The following is a 22,214-nucleotide window of genomic DNA, read 5'->3' as shown; positions in this document are numbered from 1 at the left end:
GGAAAATCTACGTCACTTGTGTCCCTCAAAAAACCAGAACCCGGCCTTGCCACGCCACCAATTTCCCGTGCCCCCGGGAAAGCTTCCTCATTAAAAATATACTCATCCCCATCATCCTCCTCATCCTCCACCTCCTCTTCGCCCGGTACCTCGTCATGTACACTGCCCTGACCAGACAATCGCTGACTGTCATCAAGGCTTTCCTCTTCCTCTGGTGCAGACGCCTGATCCTTTATGTGCGTCAAACTTTGCATCAGCAGACGCATTAGGGGGATGCTCATGCTTATTATGGCGTTGTCTGCACTAACCAGCCGTGTGCATTCCTCAAAACACTGAAGGACTTGACACATGTCTTGAATCTTCGACCACTGCACACCTGACAACTCCATGTCTGCCATCCTACTGCCTGCCCGTGTATGTGTATCCTCCCACAAAAACATAACAGCCCGCCTCTGTTCGCACAGTCTCTGAAGCATGTGCAGTGTTGAGTTCCACCTTGTTGCAACGTCTATGATTAGGCGATGCTGGGGAAGGTTCAAAGAACGCTGATAGGTCTGCATACGGCTGGAGTGTACAGGCGAACGGCGGATATGTGCGCAAAGTCCACGCACTTTGAGGAGCAGGTCGGATAACCCCGGATAACTTTTCAGGAAGCACTGCACCACCAGGTTTAAGGTGTGAGCCAGGCAAGGAATGTGTTTCAGTTGGGAAAGGGAGATGGCAGCCATGAAATTCCTTCCGTTATCACTCACTACCTTGCCTGCCTCAAGATCTACAGTGCCCAGCCACGACTGCGTTTCTTGCTGCAAGAACTCGGACAGAACTTCCGCGGTGTGTCTATTGTCGCCCAAACACTTCATAGCCAATACAGCCTGCTGACGTATGCCAGTAGCTGCCCCATAATGGGAGACCTGGTGTGCAACAGTGGCAGGTGCGGATGGAGTGTTTGTGCGACTGCGGTCTGTGGACGAGCTCTTGCTTCTGCAGGAGGACGAGGAGGAGGAGGAGGAGGAGGGGGTGCGAACGGCTACAGACAACTGTTTACTAGACCGTGGGCTAGGCAGAACTGTCCCAAACTTGCTGTCCCCTGTGGACCCTGAATCCACCACATTTACCCAGTGTGCCGTGATGGACACGTAACGTCCCTGGCCATGCCTACTGGTCCATGCATCTGTTGTCAGGTGCACCTTTGTGCTCACAGATTGCCTGAGTGCATGGACGATGCGCTCTTTAACATGCTGGTGGAGGGCTGGGATGGCTTTTCTGGAAAAAAAGTGTCGACTGGGTAGCTCGTAGCGTGGTACAGCGTAGTCCATCAGGTCTTTGAAAGCTTCGCTTTCAACTGACCGGTAGGGCATCATCTCTAACGAGATTAGTCTAGCTATGTGGGCGTTCAAACCCTGTGTACGCGGATGCGAGGCTAAGTATTTCCTTTTTCTAACCATAGTCTCATGTAGGGTGAGCTGGACTGGAGAGCTGGAGATCGTGGAACTAGCGGGGGTGCCGGTGGACATGGCAGACTGAGAGACGGTGGGAGATGGTATTGTTGCCGCCGGTGCCCTAGATGCAGTGTTTCCTACTACGAAACTGGTGATTCCCTGACCCTGACTGCTTTGGCCTGGCAAAGATACCTGCACAGATACAGCAGGTGGTGCGCTAAATGGTGGTCCTACACTGCCGGAAGGGATGTTGCGTTGATGACTAGCTTCATTGGCCGAGGGTGCAACAACCTTAAGGGACGTTTGGTAGTTAGTCCAAGCTTTCAAATGCATGGTGGTTAAATGTCTATGCATGCAACTAGTATTGAGACTTTTCAGATTCTGACCTCTGCTTAAGGAAGTAGAACATTTTTGACAGATGACTTTGCGCTGATCAATTGGATGTTGTTTAAAAAAATGCCAGACTGCACTCTTTCTAGCATCGGATACCTTTTCAGGCATTGCAGACTGAGCTTTAACCGGATGGCCACGCTGTCCTCCACCAGGTTTTGGCTTTGCCACGCGTTTTGGGCAAGATACGGGCCCGGCAGATGGAACCTGTGGCGATGTTGATGCCTGCTGCGGCCCCTCCTCCTCCTCTGCTTCAGAACTGCTGCCGCCTGCACCCTGTTCCCCCAATGGCTGCCAATCGGGGTCAAGAACTGGGTCATCTAATAACTCTTCTTGTACCTCCTGCGCAACTTCGTCTGTGTCACCGTGTCGTTCGGTGGTATAGCGTTCGTGATGGGGCAACATAGTCTCATCAGGGTCTGATTCTTGATCAGCACCCTGCGAGGGCAATGTTGTGGTCTGAGTCAAAGGACCAGCATAGTAGTCTGGCTGTGGCTGTGCGTCAGTGCACTCCATGTCAGATTCAATTTGTAATGGGCATGGACTGTTAACTGCTTCACTTTCTAAGCCAGGGACGGTATGTGTAAAGAGCTCCATGGAGTAACCCGTTGTGTCGCCTGCTGCATTCTTCTCTGTTGTTGTTTTTGCTGAAGAGGACAAGGAAGTGACTTGTCCCTGACCGTGAACATCCACTAACGACGCGCTGCTTTTACTTTTACCAGTTTCACGAGATGAGGCAAAAGAGCTAGAGGCTGAGTCAGCAAGATAAGCCAAAACTTGCTCTTGCTGCTCCGGCTTTAAAAGCGGTTTTCCTAATCCCAGAAAAGGGAGCGTTCGAGGCCTTGTGTAGCCGGACGACGAACCTGGCTCCACAGCTCCAGACTTAGGTGCAATATTTTTTTCCCCACGACCACCTGATGCTCCACCACTACCACTACCCTCATTACCAGCTGACAATGAACGCCCCCGGCCACGACCTCTTCCACTAGACTTCCTCATTGTTTTAAAAACGTAACCAAACTAACGTTATTTGTTGCAGTCACACAACTTACACGGTGAGCTATAACTTCAGTATGATTTAGCTACCCCTTTACAGGTTGGTGAGACCACAGCGAAAATCAGGCCCAATGTTACACACTCTTTTTTTGGTGGCTGCAAATTAGAGAGATGCCCCACACGCAGGACTGTCACTGAAGCACAAATGTTAATATTAATGTCACACTATTATTTTTTTTTTATTTTTATTTTTTTCAGGAACACTTTAGAAACCCCCCCAAAAAAAAAAAATAGATTTTTGCAGGGAGAATTTAGAAAACAAATGTAACAAACTATATGCTTTCTATGGTCCACTGAGTGAGAGATGACGCACACAGGAATCAGGAGTGGCACACAAGCCCAGAGGCCAATATTTTTCTACCAATGATTGATGGAGTTATTTTCTCTGGTAGATTTTGGAACCCAAATCAAGGAAAAAAAATGTAGGCTTTCTATGGACCACAATTGGAGAGAGAGAGAGAGAGAGAGAGATGGCACACCCAGGAGTCAAGACTGGCACACAAGCAGAAAGGCCAATATTAATCTCCCATTTTTTGGGGGGTTTTGTTTTTTTTTTTTGTTTTTTTTTTTTTTCAGGGAGACTTTAGAAAAAAAAATAATAAAAAAAATATGATTTTATCAGGAAGAATTTAGAAACCAAATAAAATAAAATGATTTTTCCAGGGAGAATTTATAAAACAAATAAAAACAAAAATAGGCGTTCTATGGCCCACTGACTGAGAGATGACGCACACAGGAGTCAGGAGTGGCACACAAGCCCAGAGGCCAATATTTTTCTACCAATGATTGATGTAGTTATTTTCTCTGGTAGATTTTGGAACCCAAATCAAGGAAAAAAAATATAGGCTTTCTATGGACCACAATTGGAGAGAGAGAGAGAGAGAGAGAGAGATGGCACACCCAGGAGTCAAGACTGGCACACAAGCAGAAAGGCCAATATTAATCTCCCACTGTTTTTTTTGTTTGTTTTTTTTTTTTTTTTTTCAGGGAGACTTTAGAAAAAAAAATAATAAAAAAAATATGATTTTATCAGGAAGAATTTAGAAACCAAATAAAATAAAATGATTTTTCCAGGGAGAATTTATAAAACAAATAAAAACAAAAATAGGCGTTCTATGGTCCACTGACTGAGAGATGACGCACACAGGAGTCAGGAGTGGCACACAAGCCCAGAGGCCAATATTTTTCTACCAATGATTGATGTAGTTATTTTCTCTGGTAGATTTTGGAACCCAAATCAAGGAAAAAAAATATAGGCTTTCTATGGACCACAATTGGAGAGAGAGAGAGAGAGAGAGAGAGAGAGATGGCACACCCAGGAGTCAAGACTGGCACACAAGCAGAAAGGCCAATATTAATCTCCCACTGTTTTTTTTGTTTGTTTTTTTTTTTTTTTTTTTCAGGGAGACTTTAGAAAAAAAAATAATAAAAAAAATATGATTTTATCAGGAAGAATTTAGAAACCAAATAAAATAAAATGATTTTTTCAGGGAGAATTTATAAAACAAATAAAAACAAAAATAGGCGTTCTATGGCCCACTGACTGAGAGATGACGCACACAGGAGTCAGGAGTGGCACACAAACCCAGAGGCCAATATTTTTCTACCAATGATTGATGTAGTTATTTTCTCTGGTAGATTTTAGAACCCAAATCAAGGAAAAAAAATATAGGCTTTCTATGGACCACAATTGGAGAGAGAGAGAGAGAGAGAGAGAGAGAGAGATAGATGGCACACCCAGGAGTCAAGACTGGCACACAAGCAGAAAGGCCAATATTAATCTCCCACTGTTTTTTTTGGTTGTTTTTTTTTTTTTTTTTCAGGGAGACTTTAGAAAAAAAAAAAATAAAAAAAATATGATTTTATCAGGAAGAATTTAGAAACCAAATAAAATAAAATGATTTTTTCAGGGAGAATTTAGAAAACAAATAAAACCAAAAATAGGCGTTCTATGGCCCACTGACTGAGAGATGACGCACCCAGGAGTCAAGACTGGCACACAAGCAGAAAGGCCAATATTAATCTCCCACTGTTTTTTTTTTTTTTTTTCAGGGAGACTTTAGAAAAAAAAATAATAAAAAAAATATGATTTTATCAGGAAGAATTTAGAAACCAAATAAAATAAAATGATTTTTTCAGGGAGAATTTAGAAAACAAATAAAACCAAAAATAGGCGTTCTATGGCCCACTGACTGAGAGAGAGAGAGAGATGGAACGCTTAGTACTGGCACACAAGCCCAAAGGGCAATATTAATCTCCCTTTTTTTTTCCAGGGAGAATTTCTAAAACCCAAAAAAAAAAAAAAAATAGGCTTTCTATGGCCCACTATTTGTGAGAGAGATGGGACGCTCAGGACTGGCACAGATGGCACGCTCAGGACTGGCACAGAAGCCCAGAGGCCAATATTAATCTCCCTTTTTTTCTGGGAGAATTTATAAAACCAAAAAAATATTTAAATAGGCTTTCTATGGCCCACTATTTGTGAGAGAGATGGCACGCTCAGGACTGGCACAGATGGCACGCTCACAACTGGCACACAAGCCCAGAGGCCAATATTAATCTCCCTTTTTTCAGGGAAAATTTATAAAACCAAAAAAAAAATTAAATAGGCTTTCTATGGCCCACTATTTGTGAGAGAGATGGCACGCTCAGGACTGGCACAGATGGCACGCTCACAACTGGCACACAAGCCCAGAGGCCAATATTAATCTCCCTTTTTTCAGGGAAAATTTATAAAACAAAAAAAAAATTAAATAGGCTTTCTATGGCCCACTATTTGTGAGAGAGATGGCACGCTCAGGGCTGGCACAGATGGCACGCTCAGGACTGGCACACAAGCCCAGAGGCCAATATTAATCTCCCTTTTTTTCAGGGAGAATTTATAAAACCAAAAAAAAAAATAAATAGGCTTTCTATGGCCCACTATTTGTGAGAGAGATGGCACGCTCAGGGCTGGCACAGATGGCACGCTCAGGACTGGCACACAAGCCCAGAGGCCAATATTAATCTCCCTTTTTTTCAGGGAGAATTTATAAAACCCAAAAAAAAATAAAATAGGCTTTCTATGGCCCACTATTTGTGAGAGAGATGGCACACTCAGGACTGGCACACAAGCCCAAAGGCCAATATTAATCTCCCACTGTATTTTTATCAGGGAGAATTTATACACCCCACAAAAAAAAATACAGAAAAATGAAAAGGCTTTCTATGGCCCACTATGTGAGAGAGATGGCACACACAGGGATGGCACTCTAGCAGAAATGCCAAATTGCCAATCTTAATCTCCCACCAAAAAAAAAAAAAAAAAAAAAAACAGGGAATGTCCTACAATTACTATCTCCCTGCCTGCAGTAATCTCAGCCAGGTATGGCAGGCAGCTACTATCTCCCTGCCTGCAGTAATCTCAGCCAGGTATGGCAGGCAGCAATAAGGAGTGGACTGATGCACAAATGAAATAAAAAGTGTGGACAAACAAAAAAGATAGCTGTGCAGAAAGGAAGGAACAAGAGGATTTGTGCTTTGAAAAAAGCAGTTGGTTTGCACAGCGGCGTACACACAGCAATGCAGCTATCAGGGAGCCTTCTAGGGCAGCCCAATGAGCTACAGCGCTGAGGGGAAAAAAAAAAAAAAAAAAACTTCCACTGTCCCTGCACACCGAGGGTGGTGTTGGACAGTGCAAATCGCTGCAGCACAAGCGGTTTTGTGGTTAATGGACCCTGCCTAACGCTATCCCTGCTTCTGACAAAGCGGCAGCAACCTCTCCCTAAGCTCAGATCAGCAGCAGTAAGATGGCGGTCGGCGGGAACGCCTCTTTATAGCCCCTGTGACGTCGCAGACAGCAAGCCAATCACTGCAATGCCCTTCTCTAAGATGGTGGGGACCAGGACCTATGTCATCACGCTGCCCACACTCTGCGTTTACCTTCATTGGCTGAGAAATGGCGCTTTTCGCGTCATTGAAACGCGACTTTGGCGCGAAAGTCGCGTACCGCATGGCCGACCCCGCACAGGGGTCGGATCGGGTTTCATGAAACCCCGACTTAGCCAAAAGTCGGCGACTTTTGAAAATGTTCGACCCGTTTCGCTCAACCCTAGTCAGCAACATAAGTCACTAAAATGTAGAACTAAATTGTTCATAATAGTATTTATTAGTTCAGCGCCGCGGATTGCAACAGAATATTCTGTTTTATTTACCGCTACAAGAGCCTTAACACAGGCTATAGACATGTAGAGTCCCTGATAATTGTAACAGAATTGGTTTACAAATACGTAGTGTATTTATAGGGAATCCGTCAGCAGGACTTTTTATGGAATTTAAGAACAGCATGATGTAAGGACAGAGAGACTGATGTATATTACTTACTGGGCTGACTGGTGCACTTTTGATAAAATCCCTGTTTTCTCTGAGGTTTATGTAGCAGTGCTGTAAATACTGAGCTGTGTATAACTCCGCCCACACACCTGATTGGCAGCTTCTTGTGCACACTGTACATTATCATCAAGTTACCAATCAGTGGTGAGGTCGGAGTTACACAGATTAACTGGACTACCTTGCACGTGATACCTAGTTCTGCAGTGATAATCTCCTGATGATAAAACACTGATTATATTGAAAATACAGCAAACTGATGAGTAAGTGATATCTCTGGAATAAGACTTTTGTTGCCCATACATCATGCTGCTCTCAGACTAAATAGCAAAAACCTACTGACAGATTAATTTTACAGTAAAAATACCAAGAGCTAATAGAAAAGTTTTCAAGTAACATATGCTATGTGATATTGAATAGATGCACTGCATATAGTTTATATCAAGTAAATAAAAGTTGGCCATTAAAAACAAGGGATCCAAAAAACATTACAATATAACAGAACTGGAAACACATGTGCAAACATTATTATAATACATGTTTGATAACATTAGCGATCATCTTGTGAATGTTACAGATAGTATTGTCTTTCAGCATCACAGAAAAATGGAACTTTGAACAATATATTTACATATGAAACGTAGACAAAGTAGAAGGTATGAACGGCACTAGGCGAACTCGCAACAAGCGGTTCACTGGTAGACGTTGGATCCTTATCAAGACTCATGTAGCACGTATATATCCAGCAATATGGGGGTGGTGCTCCACAGTAAAAAAGCACATTCAAAAGTAGAAGAAATAGATGTGGCACTCACCCAGGTTTTGCTGCAAATCAATGTCCTTTATTCCTGGACCCGTGGAAGCGCACAGGTGCGAAACGGCCGTTGTCCTCTCCTCAGTCCCCGCACCGCTACCCTCTACCCGCCGCCTCTCCTTACCATGTCTGATTCATTTTTTGGATGAATAAAGGACATGCAGGATTTGCAGCAAAACCTGGGTGAGTGCCACATCTATTTCTTCTACTTTTGAATTTACATATGAAAGATCCATCATAAAAATACCTGCAACTGGAAATCAATATGATTCATCCAAAATAAGTAGTTAAACTTACTCACCTGTTTCTGAGTCAGCACCAGCCTCTACCGTCACTCCATGCCTGTATAATAAAATATTTCTGTTGTGACCCACCTGGCAAGATGGATTGGCTAAGCGATAGGTAAGGGTGAGCAGTATGAATGGGGGCATTGACACAGTGGAGCTAGACAAGCAGGATGACACGTGGAATGGCAAAGGCTAGTAGAGCTGGATATGCGGGAAGACACGTGCATCAGCAGAGCCGAATGTGTGAACTTCAGGTAGGTTGAAGATATATGAGTAGGCAAGCAGGTACCTCAATGCAGTAGAGTTAAGTGTGCAAACAGCATCTTTAATCAGCAGAGACGAGTAGGCAAACACATACCTTGATGTAACAGAGTTGAGTGCATGTATACCACCTTGAACAGCATAGATGAATAAACCAGGAGATATCTAGCTTAACTCAGCAGAGTTGTGTGTATGGAAAACACATTGAATCAGCAGAAAGGGGTAGACAATCAAGTCCATATTTTTGATCTTTTTTGTTACGCCGTTTATTGATCAGATTAATCTATTTTATATTTTGATAGATCAGACTTTTACAAATGCAGTGATACCAAAAGTGTGTATTTTTTAAATTGTTTTATTTTAATAAAAAAAGTGGAGATGATGTGAACTGATGTGCTTTTTTAAAAACTTTTTTTTACTGTAGTAATTAGTCCCATTTGGGGAATTGAAGCTGCGATTGTCTGACCACTTGTGCTATTCAGAGCAATACATCAGCACTGCTATGTATAATAAAAATCACAATCTTTTAAGAATGACAACTAAATGCCAGCTTTCACCGGATGATCATAGCGACAAGCACGGAGATTTTCAGCAGACCCCTGGCTGTCATAGCAACCAATTGGCACCCCGAAATCATATCACAGGAGCACCAATGGGCACGTGGAATGAAGCGCACCCTGCCAGCGTGTGTTAAATTCTGCTTTCAGAGACTGACAGTGGCATTTAACAGGATAGCAGCCATGGGTGGAGGCACATGATGGCTGATTAAGTCAGTGATCATCTGCCATAAAAAAATGCATGTTCGACATGCAAGAAGGCTTCAAAGTCAGGAACACAAATTTTGTTGTACATGTTCATCAAAAGTTGTGAAGGGGTTACTAACCTTGGTCCCTCTTCTGTGCACCCACTTTAATTCAGCTATGTCCTTCTTATACACTGGAGCACAAAACTGTTGTCGCACTATTGACTTCTACACAGGTAGAACTATGTTCTTGTCATGAGCATCTATGCCTGTTTCAATGCCTGACACGGGTCACTAAAGTTGAATGTGCTGTTCAATTTATTGAACACAATTATTTTCCTCAAAAATTACAAAATTAGAAATTCTAGGTGGGTACATGAAAAACCAGCACCTGCAAGTGGGCACTGTGTTGGTGTGGCATGTATGGATGACAAAAAATTGTTTGCGACATACACACTTCATGAGGTAGACAGTGTCAGTTAAATGTTTCAATTTTAAGGAAATTTCTTTAGTATTTTAAAAAAAAAACAATTATACCCCTGTCATAAAAATGATTGTGAAAAAAATGTACGTAAAGTACAGCTGTTTGTGACAGGCAAGCACACATGTATGTATAAACAAGCACACTATCTAACATTGATTTCAGATTTTTTTTGTGTAAAAACTATTGTGCTGCCTTGTTTCTGCTTTCTAATACATGAAGAATGAAGACTAAAAAAGTGTGTAATTGCAATTGAAAAGAAGTAGCACAAATGCCATCTACAATTTATCACTGATCAGTCACATTGCATCTGGCATTGCTGATGGCACTTCACCTCTACCTTAATTGGTTCTTTGTATTGTTCACAGACTACAACTCTCATTTTGTTCAGTACTACAGTTATACAACACATTAGTGTCTGGAGTACTTGTCGAAAGTTTTAAGGTTTTTTTTCCTATCTCTATTGCTGAGCTGTGATGTGACATCCTCTTAGTATCCAGAATTACCCTAAAATGGCTGCTACGTTCTATGCTTAGACTTTTATTTAGTCTATGATAGTGCATCTTGCTTGGCTGTGTTATACCATGTGATTTGATAGATGCAAGGCATTATGGTGAAGCCCACTTAGTCGTGCCAGAGGTCATGACAGCTTTCTATGACTGATGCAATCTTCTGCGAAGTGTAAAAGGTTGGCAAGCATTTTTTGGGTGATTTGAGTGAAACGAATTGTAGATTGTTTACATGTGCCAGCAAATTTCATAGAATCCAGTTCGAATTTTATTTGCAATAAATAAATTTGACGATCTCTAAGAGACATCCATCTGTAGTTGTTGCTCCTACTCCTATTTTCCACAGATTAAAGTGTTGGTTGGCTATGTGAAATGCTTCTAATGCAGATTTGGGGTGTCAAAGTTGTTCCTTGTACAGTATAGGTTCTTAGCTGGTGTTGGGATTTTTTAATGGGAAAATGTATGTAAATTATATCTCCTTCAGAAGAAAGAAATATTGCAACAGTTGTCAACATATGAGTATTTATTTGTTTTGGAGGTTACTGGTTCTGCTACAGTCGCTACTCATGGTTAAAGGCTCACAACTATTTGCAAGAATGGGGATCCTACATCTGCTTTTTGTCAATTCATAATTTGACTCTCTCGGCAGAAGAATATTTACCCAAAGCTCCAAGTGCTGTGTCACCTTTCCATTGTCCAAGTGCTGTGTCACCTTTCCATTGTCCAAGTGCTGTGTCACCTTTCCAGCAGCCACTATGAATTGATGGATATGTAGGGAGTCATACTGGTCTGCGTTTCTGCTAATGCAGCATTCTTTGCCCAAATTAACACCACATTTATTGTATGGGCAAAGTGGAATACTTTAAAAAATATATATTTTGGAAAATGTAAATTAAAAAATTTCAAAAATTAAAGAGAATCTTTTATATAAAATAAAACTGTTGACCTGCAGATATGGGGTTAATCTGCAGGTTAATAGTGTTCTCACACCATGTGGTGCCAGCACTGAGAGCCCTACTTCCAGGATTAAATGAACTTTGTTTCTCCGCATGTAGTTTCCAATCATAGGTGGCCCTGGCACAGTTTGAGTCACCTCTCAGTGTATAGAGAGCTATAACTGCACCCGCGGCACTGACTGACAGCCTGTCTTAATGCTGAACCTGCTGTCAGTCAGTGCTGGGTGTGCGGTTACAGCCACCGCTCTCTGTACACTGAGCGGTGACTAAATCTGTGCCGGTGTTATATCTATGAATAAAAGCTGAATGCTGCCTGTGAGAATTATATTCATTTCCCCCTGGCAGCAGGGCTCTCAGAGCCGGCGAAACACGTTTTCAGAATGTTATTAACTTCAAGATTAACCACATATCTGCAGGTATATAACATTACTTTACATGACAGATTCCAGTTAACCATATCAGTCTCAGAAGTAAGTTCAGTGTGCTCCCCTTCACTGCCCTATATTATTAAAAGTATTGTTCTCCTCATACAGGATAAAGGTACTGTATCTTTTAAGTAAGGTATACTCATGTTGAATTTTTGGCGAGGATTTTGAAGCTGATTCACTCCAAAATCCACATCAAGAACCACGCCAAATCTGCTTTGAATACACTGAGATTTTTATTAGTGTTTTTTTTTTCAATCAGAATTTGTAAATCTAGCTGCAGAAAAAAAAAAATTATGTCAATTTTTCATCTAGATTTCTCATGGAATTTCCCAAAAATTTGACAGTGTCAAGTGAAACAGTTGCAAGAGACCATGTGGGGCTAAAAAATTCTAAAACCATTTCAAAATCTACAAAATGAAAACAGCAATTCCAGGAGTGGATTCCTGTTGAAAACTACATCATATTTTTCTGCCGGCAAAAACTCAGTGTGAACATATCATTAGGCTTCAGAGCCCATGGGAGGCAAAAACCCTAGCACCCTGTGTAGTTTTGTCCCTGACACAAGACCATAAATGAAAGGAATGTTGAGGAAGAGGCTAAAAGAATCAGCAGCAATCAGGGTAGGGACATAATGGCTATAGTGTGTTACACTTTGTCCATTCCTCTGTAGAACAGGATTTCTAACTCAAATTGTTCAAATTATTTGATGGAAGCCCTAGTAGCCTCCACAGAAGTGTCCTATGTGCTTGAGCAGAAAATCTAATTAAAAAGCAAAATGCCTGTGGGGTTTTAAAATGAGACATTCATGATGATATCTTGGGGTACAGTAGTAAAAAGGTAATAAACATAATGCATGATAGAATATTGTATATAATTCTCAATTTTTCAATTAGAAATAAACATTTTATTGAACTTGTGTCATTTTTCCATTAAAGCTTTCTTGAAAAGCAGGCTATTCTTTTATATCCACATCAATATCTTTTGCCATGAGTATGAACTGATGAAAAGGTACAAGTAGTGAAGCTGAAAGATAAAAATTGTATTTTGATTAAAAGCTATTGTGTGATATAAAAGATAGCACTGCGGAGTGGAATCACATTGATTGTTACTATAATCCCTTATTACCAAGTACAGTCCAAATTAATGCTGAAATGTATGAAGAAGAAGAAGAAGAATGCAGTGTTTATGTAATATTTTATCATGTTATCTTTACATTTTTACAATGACTGTATCATTTCCACCATTATCCTATTTATTAAATTATCTCGTCCCGATGACATGTTTATAGCTATATACTACATATATAAAATAGAATAGGGCAGGCACTTACACTAGTTTTACATAAAAAAAAAAAATATATATATATATATATATACTTCACAAAAACAGGCAGCACTCCTTTTTCTTAGAAAACTATGTAGGGTTTAATTATACCCACATCACCGTGCAACGTTTCGGCTCACACGAGCCTTTCTCAAGCAGTGAGTATGGTTACAAGCTGCATATATATAGGAACAAATCCCCAACATCCTCCAATCATAGCCTATTAACAGACATCATGTGCTACATAGATTCTTATAATTTCCATAAAGTGCTACAGTGCTCATTGTGCAAACATTATCAGGTGAACAATTACATTCAGCCCATTACTGTCATTCCTTAGTATTTACCTCCGGAGGGACCAAGTGTTTAATGGAGTCGCCAGCATATCACCGGCGTTCTATAGATCCTACTGCGCATGTCAGACTGCATCATGAACACAGGACGGATCAGGGGCCAATCAAAGAAAAGAGAGGTGTACCAAGCATCCGGCGCATGCGCAATATCCCCGACGGACGCCATCCTGTGTGTGACATAGAACCTAAGCGCTTCTCCACACTACATTAAGTCCAATAACTAGCGCTCGGCGCATGCGCAATAGCGCTAACGAACGCCATCTTAGGTGTGGCACAGAACCATCAATACTTCGCTATACATGTGGCGATTAGCTCACGGTACTTGCAAACTGACACCCGCAATTGCCACATACTCATAGCGTCTGCAAGTGGTTAACCCTAGATCACTCGATTATAGCTGTGACACCTATAGTCAGGTATTTGTCCAACAGCATTCACAAGCCACCTTACATATCAGTGGCTAATCACAGCTCATACCTCCGTTAGACTCATCTCGTACCACTGTTTTAGTCCACTGGGCTGAATGCCCTATCCTTAGCCTTATGGACATAGAATTGTACCTGATCCCTCCCTGACACACCAGGTGTGGCCTTTATTCAGACCCTCATCTGGTAGTCACACAGTGTCCCGAGGGTGCCCCCAATCCTCCTCAGACTCGGTACCACCACTCATGACCCCTGTCCAGCAGTAGTACTCTGGTCCGGCTTATGTGAACATACATGTGGCTGCTATCAAGAGAGTCCACGAAAGATTAACCGTATCTCACCACTATTCAAGGGTATTCCACCATATATGTAGTTGCCACTTAAAAACTTAAAAGATTATAAACAACTAAAAGATGTTTTACAATAATTTATTTATTGGCCACTGATCCAGTCTATGTGTGAATTTCATGATACCAAATAAGTAAACTTTAAGTCTCTATATTCTTTAGAAGAAAGAAATACATTTACACGGAAAATAATTTTTTGTAGAGAAAAACACATTTTTGAGCTCCAACTTTAAAGGTCACTCCAGAGGTAATATTCGGAACATCCGACAGTACAGGCACCTATACAGAAATAAAGAATAAAATTAGGAACATACTCAAAAAAAATCAAGTACTCCCAAATATAAAATACATTAACCAAGTTAATAACCCCACAGTTTCAATATGAGAACAATATACTTATAAAACTGTATGTAATTTGAAGTCTACATTCAGGCCATTAGGCCTGGTGTGTCAGGGCGGGATCAGGTACAATTCTATGTCCATAAGGCTAAGGATAGGGCATTCAGCCCAGTGGACTAAAACAGTGGTACGAGATGAGTCTAACGGAGGTATGAGCTGTGATTAGCCACTGATATGTAAGGTGGCTTGTGAATGCTGTTGGACAAATACCTGACTATAGGTGTCACAGCTATAATCGAGTGATCTAGGGTTAACCACTTGCAGACGCTATGAGTATGTGGCGATTGCGGGTGTCAGTGTGCAAGTACCGCGAGCTAATCGCCACATGTATAGCGAAGTATTGATGGTTCTGTGCCACACCTAAGATGGCGTTCGTTAGCGCTATTGCGCATGCGCCGAGCGCTAGTTATTGCACTTAATGTAGTGTGGAGAAGCGCTTAGGTTCTATGCCACACACAGGATGGCGTCCGTCGGGGATATTGCGCATGCGCCGGACGCTTGGTACACCTCTCTTTTCTTTGATTGGCCCCTGATCCGTCCTGTGTTCATGATGCAGTCTGACATGCGCAGTAGGATCTATAGAACGCCGGTGATATGCTGGCGACTCCATTAAACACTTGGTCCCTCCGGAGGTAAATACTAAGGAATGACAGTAATGGGCTGAATGTAATTGTTCACCTGATAATGTTTGCACAATGAGCACTGTAGCACTTTATGGAAATTATAAGAATCTATGTAGCACATGATGTCTGTTAATAGGCTATGATTGGAGGATGTTGGGGATTTGTTCCTATATATATGCAGCTTGTAACCATACTCACTGCTTGAGAAAGGCTCGTGTGAGCCGAAACGTTGCACGGTGATGTGGGTATAATTAAACCCTACACAATTTTCTAAGAATATGGAGTGCTGCCTGTTTTTGTGAAGTATATTTACCAAGAGTAACCAGTGGACAGGTTATTTGGGGCCTTGCACCCGAAGATAAGTATTGGATTTGTGCTGTTCCATTTTTTTATTGCTATGTTGAAGTCTGGAAATTTTTGCACATATATATTCTTTATTTATTTGACTTTCTCTAACATCCTTAAGCCATTTTTTGAGAACATGGAGGAATTTCCCATGGACTCAGGGGTTTTTAATTACACGGTGGAGGATGAGGAACGTATATTGGGTAACATTGAGGGGGATGCAGCTTTCTTGAAAATACCCTCACAGACTGAATTGAAGCATAAATATATGAATGATATGAAACGCCTTATAAGCTCACAGTTACATCTAACCACATTGGGACATTATTTAAGGGAGCGGAAAATACCTAGAGGCTTGAGATCAAGCATACGCCCCAATTTATTTTTTGGGAATGTGGCTTTTTGCAACAGATTCACAATGATATCTAATAAATACGCCATGGACATCATGTTACTGAATGTTGAATTCCTGCAAGATGAGGTTAGGAAGATACAACACAATATTGCCGAAATGGCTAAAAAGATGCAGGAAACACTTAGTAAGGACGACTGGACAAGTTTCAAGGAGAAAATTGATAAAGATATGTCTAAATTCCGTGGAGAGCTGGAGGAAACAAAAAGAAAAAAATGGAGTAGGGACATTGGAGACTATGAGACAGGCCGTGTATACTCTTGGCAAACAGATGGCTCAAAAGTACCATGGAAGAAGAGAGGTCCTTTGGAAATAAGTGATAATGATCTAAGTAATAGTCATTGTTCGTATAATAACTTTGTTCCTTACAGATTTAACCAACATCCCAGAGGAAGAAAAAGGCGGGGAGGCAAGCGCCAGCACCGGAGGCAAAAAGAAATTAGAAAAAGACAAAATTCAACCTCAAAAGACACTGAACCTCAGGAAGAGAGAATAGACCTTATTGTCAACATCTCCAAAAAGGTACTAAAGGATATGCAAATTTCGGTATTGAGCAAAGGATTGAATTTCAGCCCGTGTGCACACATAGACTGGTTTGAGCTGCAACTTGATCTTGAATGTTTTTTCAGACAGATTAAACTGAGGGAGTGGTTCAGTGACAAGGATAACAGTAAGAAAGTGAAAATAAGTGAATTTGATTTGAATGGGGTACAGCTGAAAAAAAGTAGTACATTTTTACCACCAACAGGTCCAGCGGTTATTGAGGCCTTTGAAAAGGCGGTAAGATCTGACGTTGAGCAATTGCGTAACAATAGGAATAAAGAATATACATCCTAATATTCTCAAGGAGGAATTTGAAGCACTGCAGGAACTTGTCCATGACGACGGGATCGTAGTAAAACCCGCGGATAAGGGGGGAGCGGTCGTCGTCATGGACAAGGAAATGTATGTTACAGAAATAATGAGACAACTTGGTGATGAATATGTGTACACAAAAATGGAGGGGGATCCGAAGTTTACCGTTAATAGAGAAATTAAGACATGTCTAAAAGAGGCTCTGGATGCCTTTGTGATTGATCAGGATCTATATGAATTCCTCTTTGAAGATAACCCACGCACTCCAGTGCTTTATATAATCCCAAAGATTCATAAGACCCTGATCAATCCCCCCGGGACGACCTATAGTCTCGGGGGTGGGGTCAGTATTTAACAAAATGGGAATCTTCTTAGATAGGATACTTAACCCTATGGCTAGGGAGTGTAGGTCATACATTAGGGACACTACCGATTTCCTGAGAAAATTGGAGGCACTGCATATCGAAGGTGAGGTTATACTTGCATCCTTCGATGTAGTGTCATTATATACCTCCATTGATCACGAGCAGGGTTTAAAGGCAGTGGGGAGGAAATTGGATCCGTTGAAGTGCACATCGGAGGGTAAAACCTTCTTGCTAAATATGTTAGAGATCATTTTGAAAAGGAGTTATTTCCTGTTTGGTGACGCGTTTTATACGCAACGACGTGGGACAGCTATGGGGGCCAATATGGCCCCCGCATATGCTAATTTGGTAATGGAAGCCCTGGAGGAAGACCTCATCTATGTGTCCCACCACTTCCGGCATGTTCTGGCATGGTGGCGGTACATAGATGATGTCTTCCTCCTTTGGAGCGGTTCTCGAAATGAGTTGGAGGAGTTTTATCAGTTTCTGAATACTATTGATGAAACAATAAAGTTCACATTGGTGATGTCGCGAACTGACATCCAATTTCTTGATGTGCTTGTTAGTTTAAAAGAGGGGCAGCTCAGTACCACACTCTTTGTGAAAAATACGGACAGAAACAATTTGTTATTGTACGATAGTCAGCACCCACGATCCATGGTGAGATCGATTCCTCTAAGTCAATTACTCAGGATTAGACGCATAGTCAAGAATGAGGAAGAAGTGGGTACAGTGGTGGATACACTAGTGGATAAATTCCTAAGTAGAGGATATCCTAGGGATTTAATGGAAACAACAAAAAATAAGGTATTACGGAGGAGTAGGAGGGAACTTCTATACAAAGACACGAGAGACAAACAAGCCACTGAATATAGGAGGGTTCCGTTTGTCACCATGTATGGTGAGGAGAGTAAAGACATTGCTAAGGTCATTAGTAAACATTGGGGTATGTTGGGAAGATGCTTGCCCGGAGTTAAGGAGCTTGGACTACCGCCATTGTTTTCCTATAAAAGGAATAAGAATATTAAAGACTTTCTGGTTAAATCTGATGTTGGTCCAATGAGAAAGAGTAGACAATCTTTTTTGACGGGTTCCAGTAAAAATGGCTGTTTCCCTTGCCTTGGATGTGTGAATTGCACCTATATGGTAAAGGGTGCGACTTTCGAACATCCGGTTACGGGTAAAAAGTTTGAAATCAGACAGTTTTTAACATGTAGTTCAGACTATGTGGTTTACCTGTTGATGTGTCCGTGTCATTTGTGGTACGTAGGTGAAACAACATGTGAATTTAAGGTACGAATGAACCAGCATCGGTATTCTATAAGGAAAAAGAGGACGGATCTTCCTGTCCCTAAACATTTTGTTGAATGTAATCATTCGGAAAAAGATTTGAAATTCAAGATAATTGATAGAGTACCGTTAGGAAGGAGGGGAGGGGATAGGGAGCTCATCCTAAAGAAAAAAGAATTGATGTGGATTTATAGATTGAACACACTCAGACCTAATGGCCTGAATGTAGACTTCAAATTACATACGGTTTTATAAGTATATTGTTCTCATATTGAAACTGTGGGGTTATTAACTTGGTTAATGTATTTTATATTAGGGAGTACTTGATTTTTTTTGAGTATGTTCCTAATTTTATTCTTTATTTCTGTATAGGTGCCTCTACTGTCGGATGTTCCGAATATTACCTCTGGAGTGACCTTTAAAGTTGGAGCTCAAAGATGTGTTTTTCTCTACAAAAAATTATTTTCCGTGTAAATGTATTTCTTTCTTCTAAAGAATATAGAGACTTAAAGTTTACTTATTTGGTATCATGAAATTCACACATAGACTGGATCAGTGGCCAATAAATAAATTATTGTAAAACATCTTTTAGTTGTTTATAATCTTTTAAGTTTTTAAGTGGCAACTACATATATGGTGGAATACCCTTGAATAGTGGTGAGATACGGTTAATCTTTCGTGGACTCTCTTGATAGCAGCCACATGTATGTTCACATAAGCCGGACCAGAGTACTACTGCTGGACAGGGGTCATGAGTGGTGGTACCGAGTCTGAGGAGGATTGGGGGCACCCTCGGGACACTGTGTGACTACCAGATGAGGGTCTGAATAAAGGCCACACCTGGTGTGTCAGGGCGGGATCAGGTACAATTCTATGTCGATAAGGCTAAGGATAGGGCATTCAGCCCAGTGGACTAAAACAGTGGTACGAGATGAGTCTAACGGAGGTATGAGCTGTGATTAGCCACTGATATGTAAGGTGGCTTGTGAATGCTGTTGGACAAATACCTGACTATAGGTGTCACAGCTATAATCGAGTGATCTAGGGTTAACCACTTGCAGACGCTATGAGTATGTGGCGATTGCGGGTGTCAGTGTGCAAGTACCACGAGCTAATCGCCACATGTATAGCGAAGTATTGATGGTTCTGTGCCACACCTAAGATGGCGTTCGTTAGCGCTATTGCGCATGCGCCGAGCGCTAGTTATTGGACTTAATGTAGTGTGGAGAAGCGCTTAGGTTCTATGCCACACACAGGATGGCGTCCGTCGGGGATATTGCGCATGCGCCGGACGCTTGGTACACCTCTCTTTTCTTTGATTGGCCCCTGATCCGTCCTGTGTTCATGATGCAGTCTGACATGCGCAGTAGGATCTATAGAACGCCAGTGATATGCTGGCGACTCCATTAAACACTTGGTCCCTCCGGAGGTAAATACTAAGGAATGACAGTAATGGGCTGAATGTAATTGTTCACCTGATAATGTTTGCACAATGAGCACTGTAGCACTTTATGGAAATTATAAGAATCTATGTAGCACATGATGTCTGTTAATAGGCTATGATTGGAGGATGTTGGGGATTTGTTCCTATATATATGCAGCTTGTAACCATACTCACTGCTTGAGAAAGGCTCGTGCGAGCCGAAACGTTGCACGGTGATGTGGGTATAATTAAACCCTACACAATTTTCTAAGAATATGGAGTGCTGCCTGTTTTTGTGAAGTATATTTACCAAGAGTAACCAGTGGACAGGTTATTTGGGGCCTTGCACCCGAAGATAAGTATTGGATTTGTGCTGTTCCATTTTTTTATTGCTATATATATATATATATTATATATATAATTAAATAACTGCTCTAGGATTTCCGAACCCTGAGGAGGTTACAAGAAACTGAACACGTGCACAAGTCGATTTTCTTCAGATAAGCATATGTTCATTCTTTTGAATGTTTTCTGATAAGCTTTGAGATGGTTTGTGGAGCGTAGTCCACCTGAAAAAGGCGTTGTGTGCACAAATACACTGTTAAAATGAAAATAAATCCTGTGTCCCTGTAATCTTGAGGGACATTATCTAATTTGCTAATGTCATACAATAAATTTTAAAAAGGTCTCATCATTTCACTTATAATTTCACCTTTCTTACTAGAATTTTTATTGTGTTATTTTAGCTATTTAGATGTTATACCTTTGAAGGTCACTCTACGCAAAGATCAGAGGACAACAGGGCCGGACGGGCCATTGGGCAAATCTGGCAAATGCAAGAAGGGCCTGTCTGGTCGTGGGCTGCCTTGTCGGCTGCGTTATTAACAGAATCAGTGTTCTCAAGATACCCATACTGTGAACACTTACACCAGCAGGTCACAGGTATCATTATAAATATTGGTCTTGTAGTAAATCTTGCTTTCTACCATCCAGGGTAATATTACTAATATATCCCATCTGGTTCTTGGAAATGGGAACATGGGCCTGTGTGATTGCAATTGCCTGGGCTGAATTTCAGTCCCAGTCCGTACCTGGAGGACAATAAACTGTTTACAGTATATAAATAGTGGCAAAGGCTAAAACATTCTCAGTAGACAATCATCTCAGCATCGTTATTATAATTAGTACTCTTCAGGCAGAAAACTTTAAATAGTAATGATCAGGGCCCCGACGAGGGGTACGAATGGTAGGAACCCACCTAGGGCACTGCCTTCTGCTTTCCCTCGGGGGGGCCCTCCGGCCATAGACAGCACCCAGCATCTTCCTCTGGCCGCAGACATTCAGCACAGTGATGGCCAGCCGTTCCTGTCCTGCGCTCCAGCCACCAATTCTTGTCCTGCGCTCTGGCCAGCCAACACTGTCCTGTCCCTGTTCAATTATGTTAGCATCTGTCAGATGCCCTGTTGGTGACGGTACATGCAGGGGATGTCAGATGGTGCAATACGGTGATGTCATCGCACCATCCAGCGTCCACTGCTATACAAGAAGCAAGAGGAGACTTTTTTCATATTTTGCCAATGATTCGGGGACATAAGAGGGAGTGGCTTTGTGGGACATATGTGGGGCTGGCTATATGGGACATATGTGGGTCTGGCTATGGGGCACAAATGTAGGGCTGGGTATGTGGAAGATTTGTGGGGCTGGCTATGGGGGACATATGTAGGGCTGGCTATGGGGGACATATGTGGGGCCAGTTATGGAGGACAAATGATGAGCTGGCTATGATTGTAGGGGGCATATGTGGGTCTGGCTATGGCAAACATAGTGTAGACAAAGTAGAGACAAAGAGAAAGAACAGACTAAATCAAAGAGGTCACCCATAAGGTACCTGGATGTAAATGTTTACTTGTTGATATTGACTGTGTTTCATCAGTACTGTTATTCTGCCACTGATACAAGTATTTGAGATCTGTCTGAGGGATGTGAGCACGGATGTCTGTACAAGCAATGACATGTAATGTTACTCGCTACCTTTTTCCTCCTATGCTTGACCAGCTGCAAGTGGTTAACCCAGGAAGGACAATGCAGTGATGAACTTTAACCAATTTTATTCACATTACCTTGATAAGATGAAGTAAGAGGTCAGGGAAGATGAAGGGACGCAGATGAGGTAGAACATGGAGGGCAGAGGTAACAGGAATATCCTCTCTTCAGTCCTGATGCCAGTGCTGCAAGATGGCACTCACCAGTGGAAAGGATGTGAGGAAGAAGATAGGAGGAGTTACAGAGGCATTGTGGGAATTACAGCTTGAGAACATGAAAA

The sequence above is a fragment of the Ranitomeya imitator genome, chromosome 6 (assembly GCF_032444005.1).
Source record: "Ranitomeya imitator isolate aRanImi1 chromosome 6, aRanImi1.pri, whole genome shotgun sequence".
Taxonomy (NCBI): Eukaryota; Metazoa; Chordata; class Amphibia; order Anura; family Dendrobatidae; genus Ranitomeya; species Ranitomeya imitator.
This window is presented reverse-complemented; position numbering follows the sequence as displayed.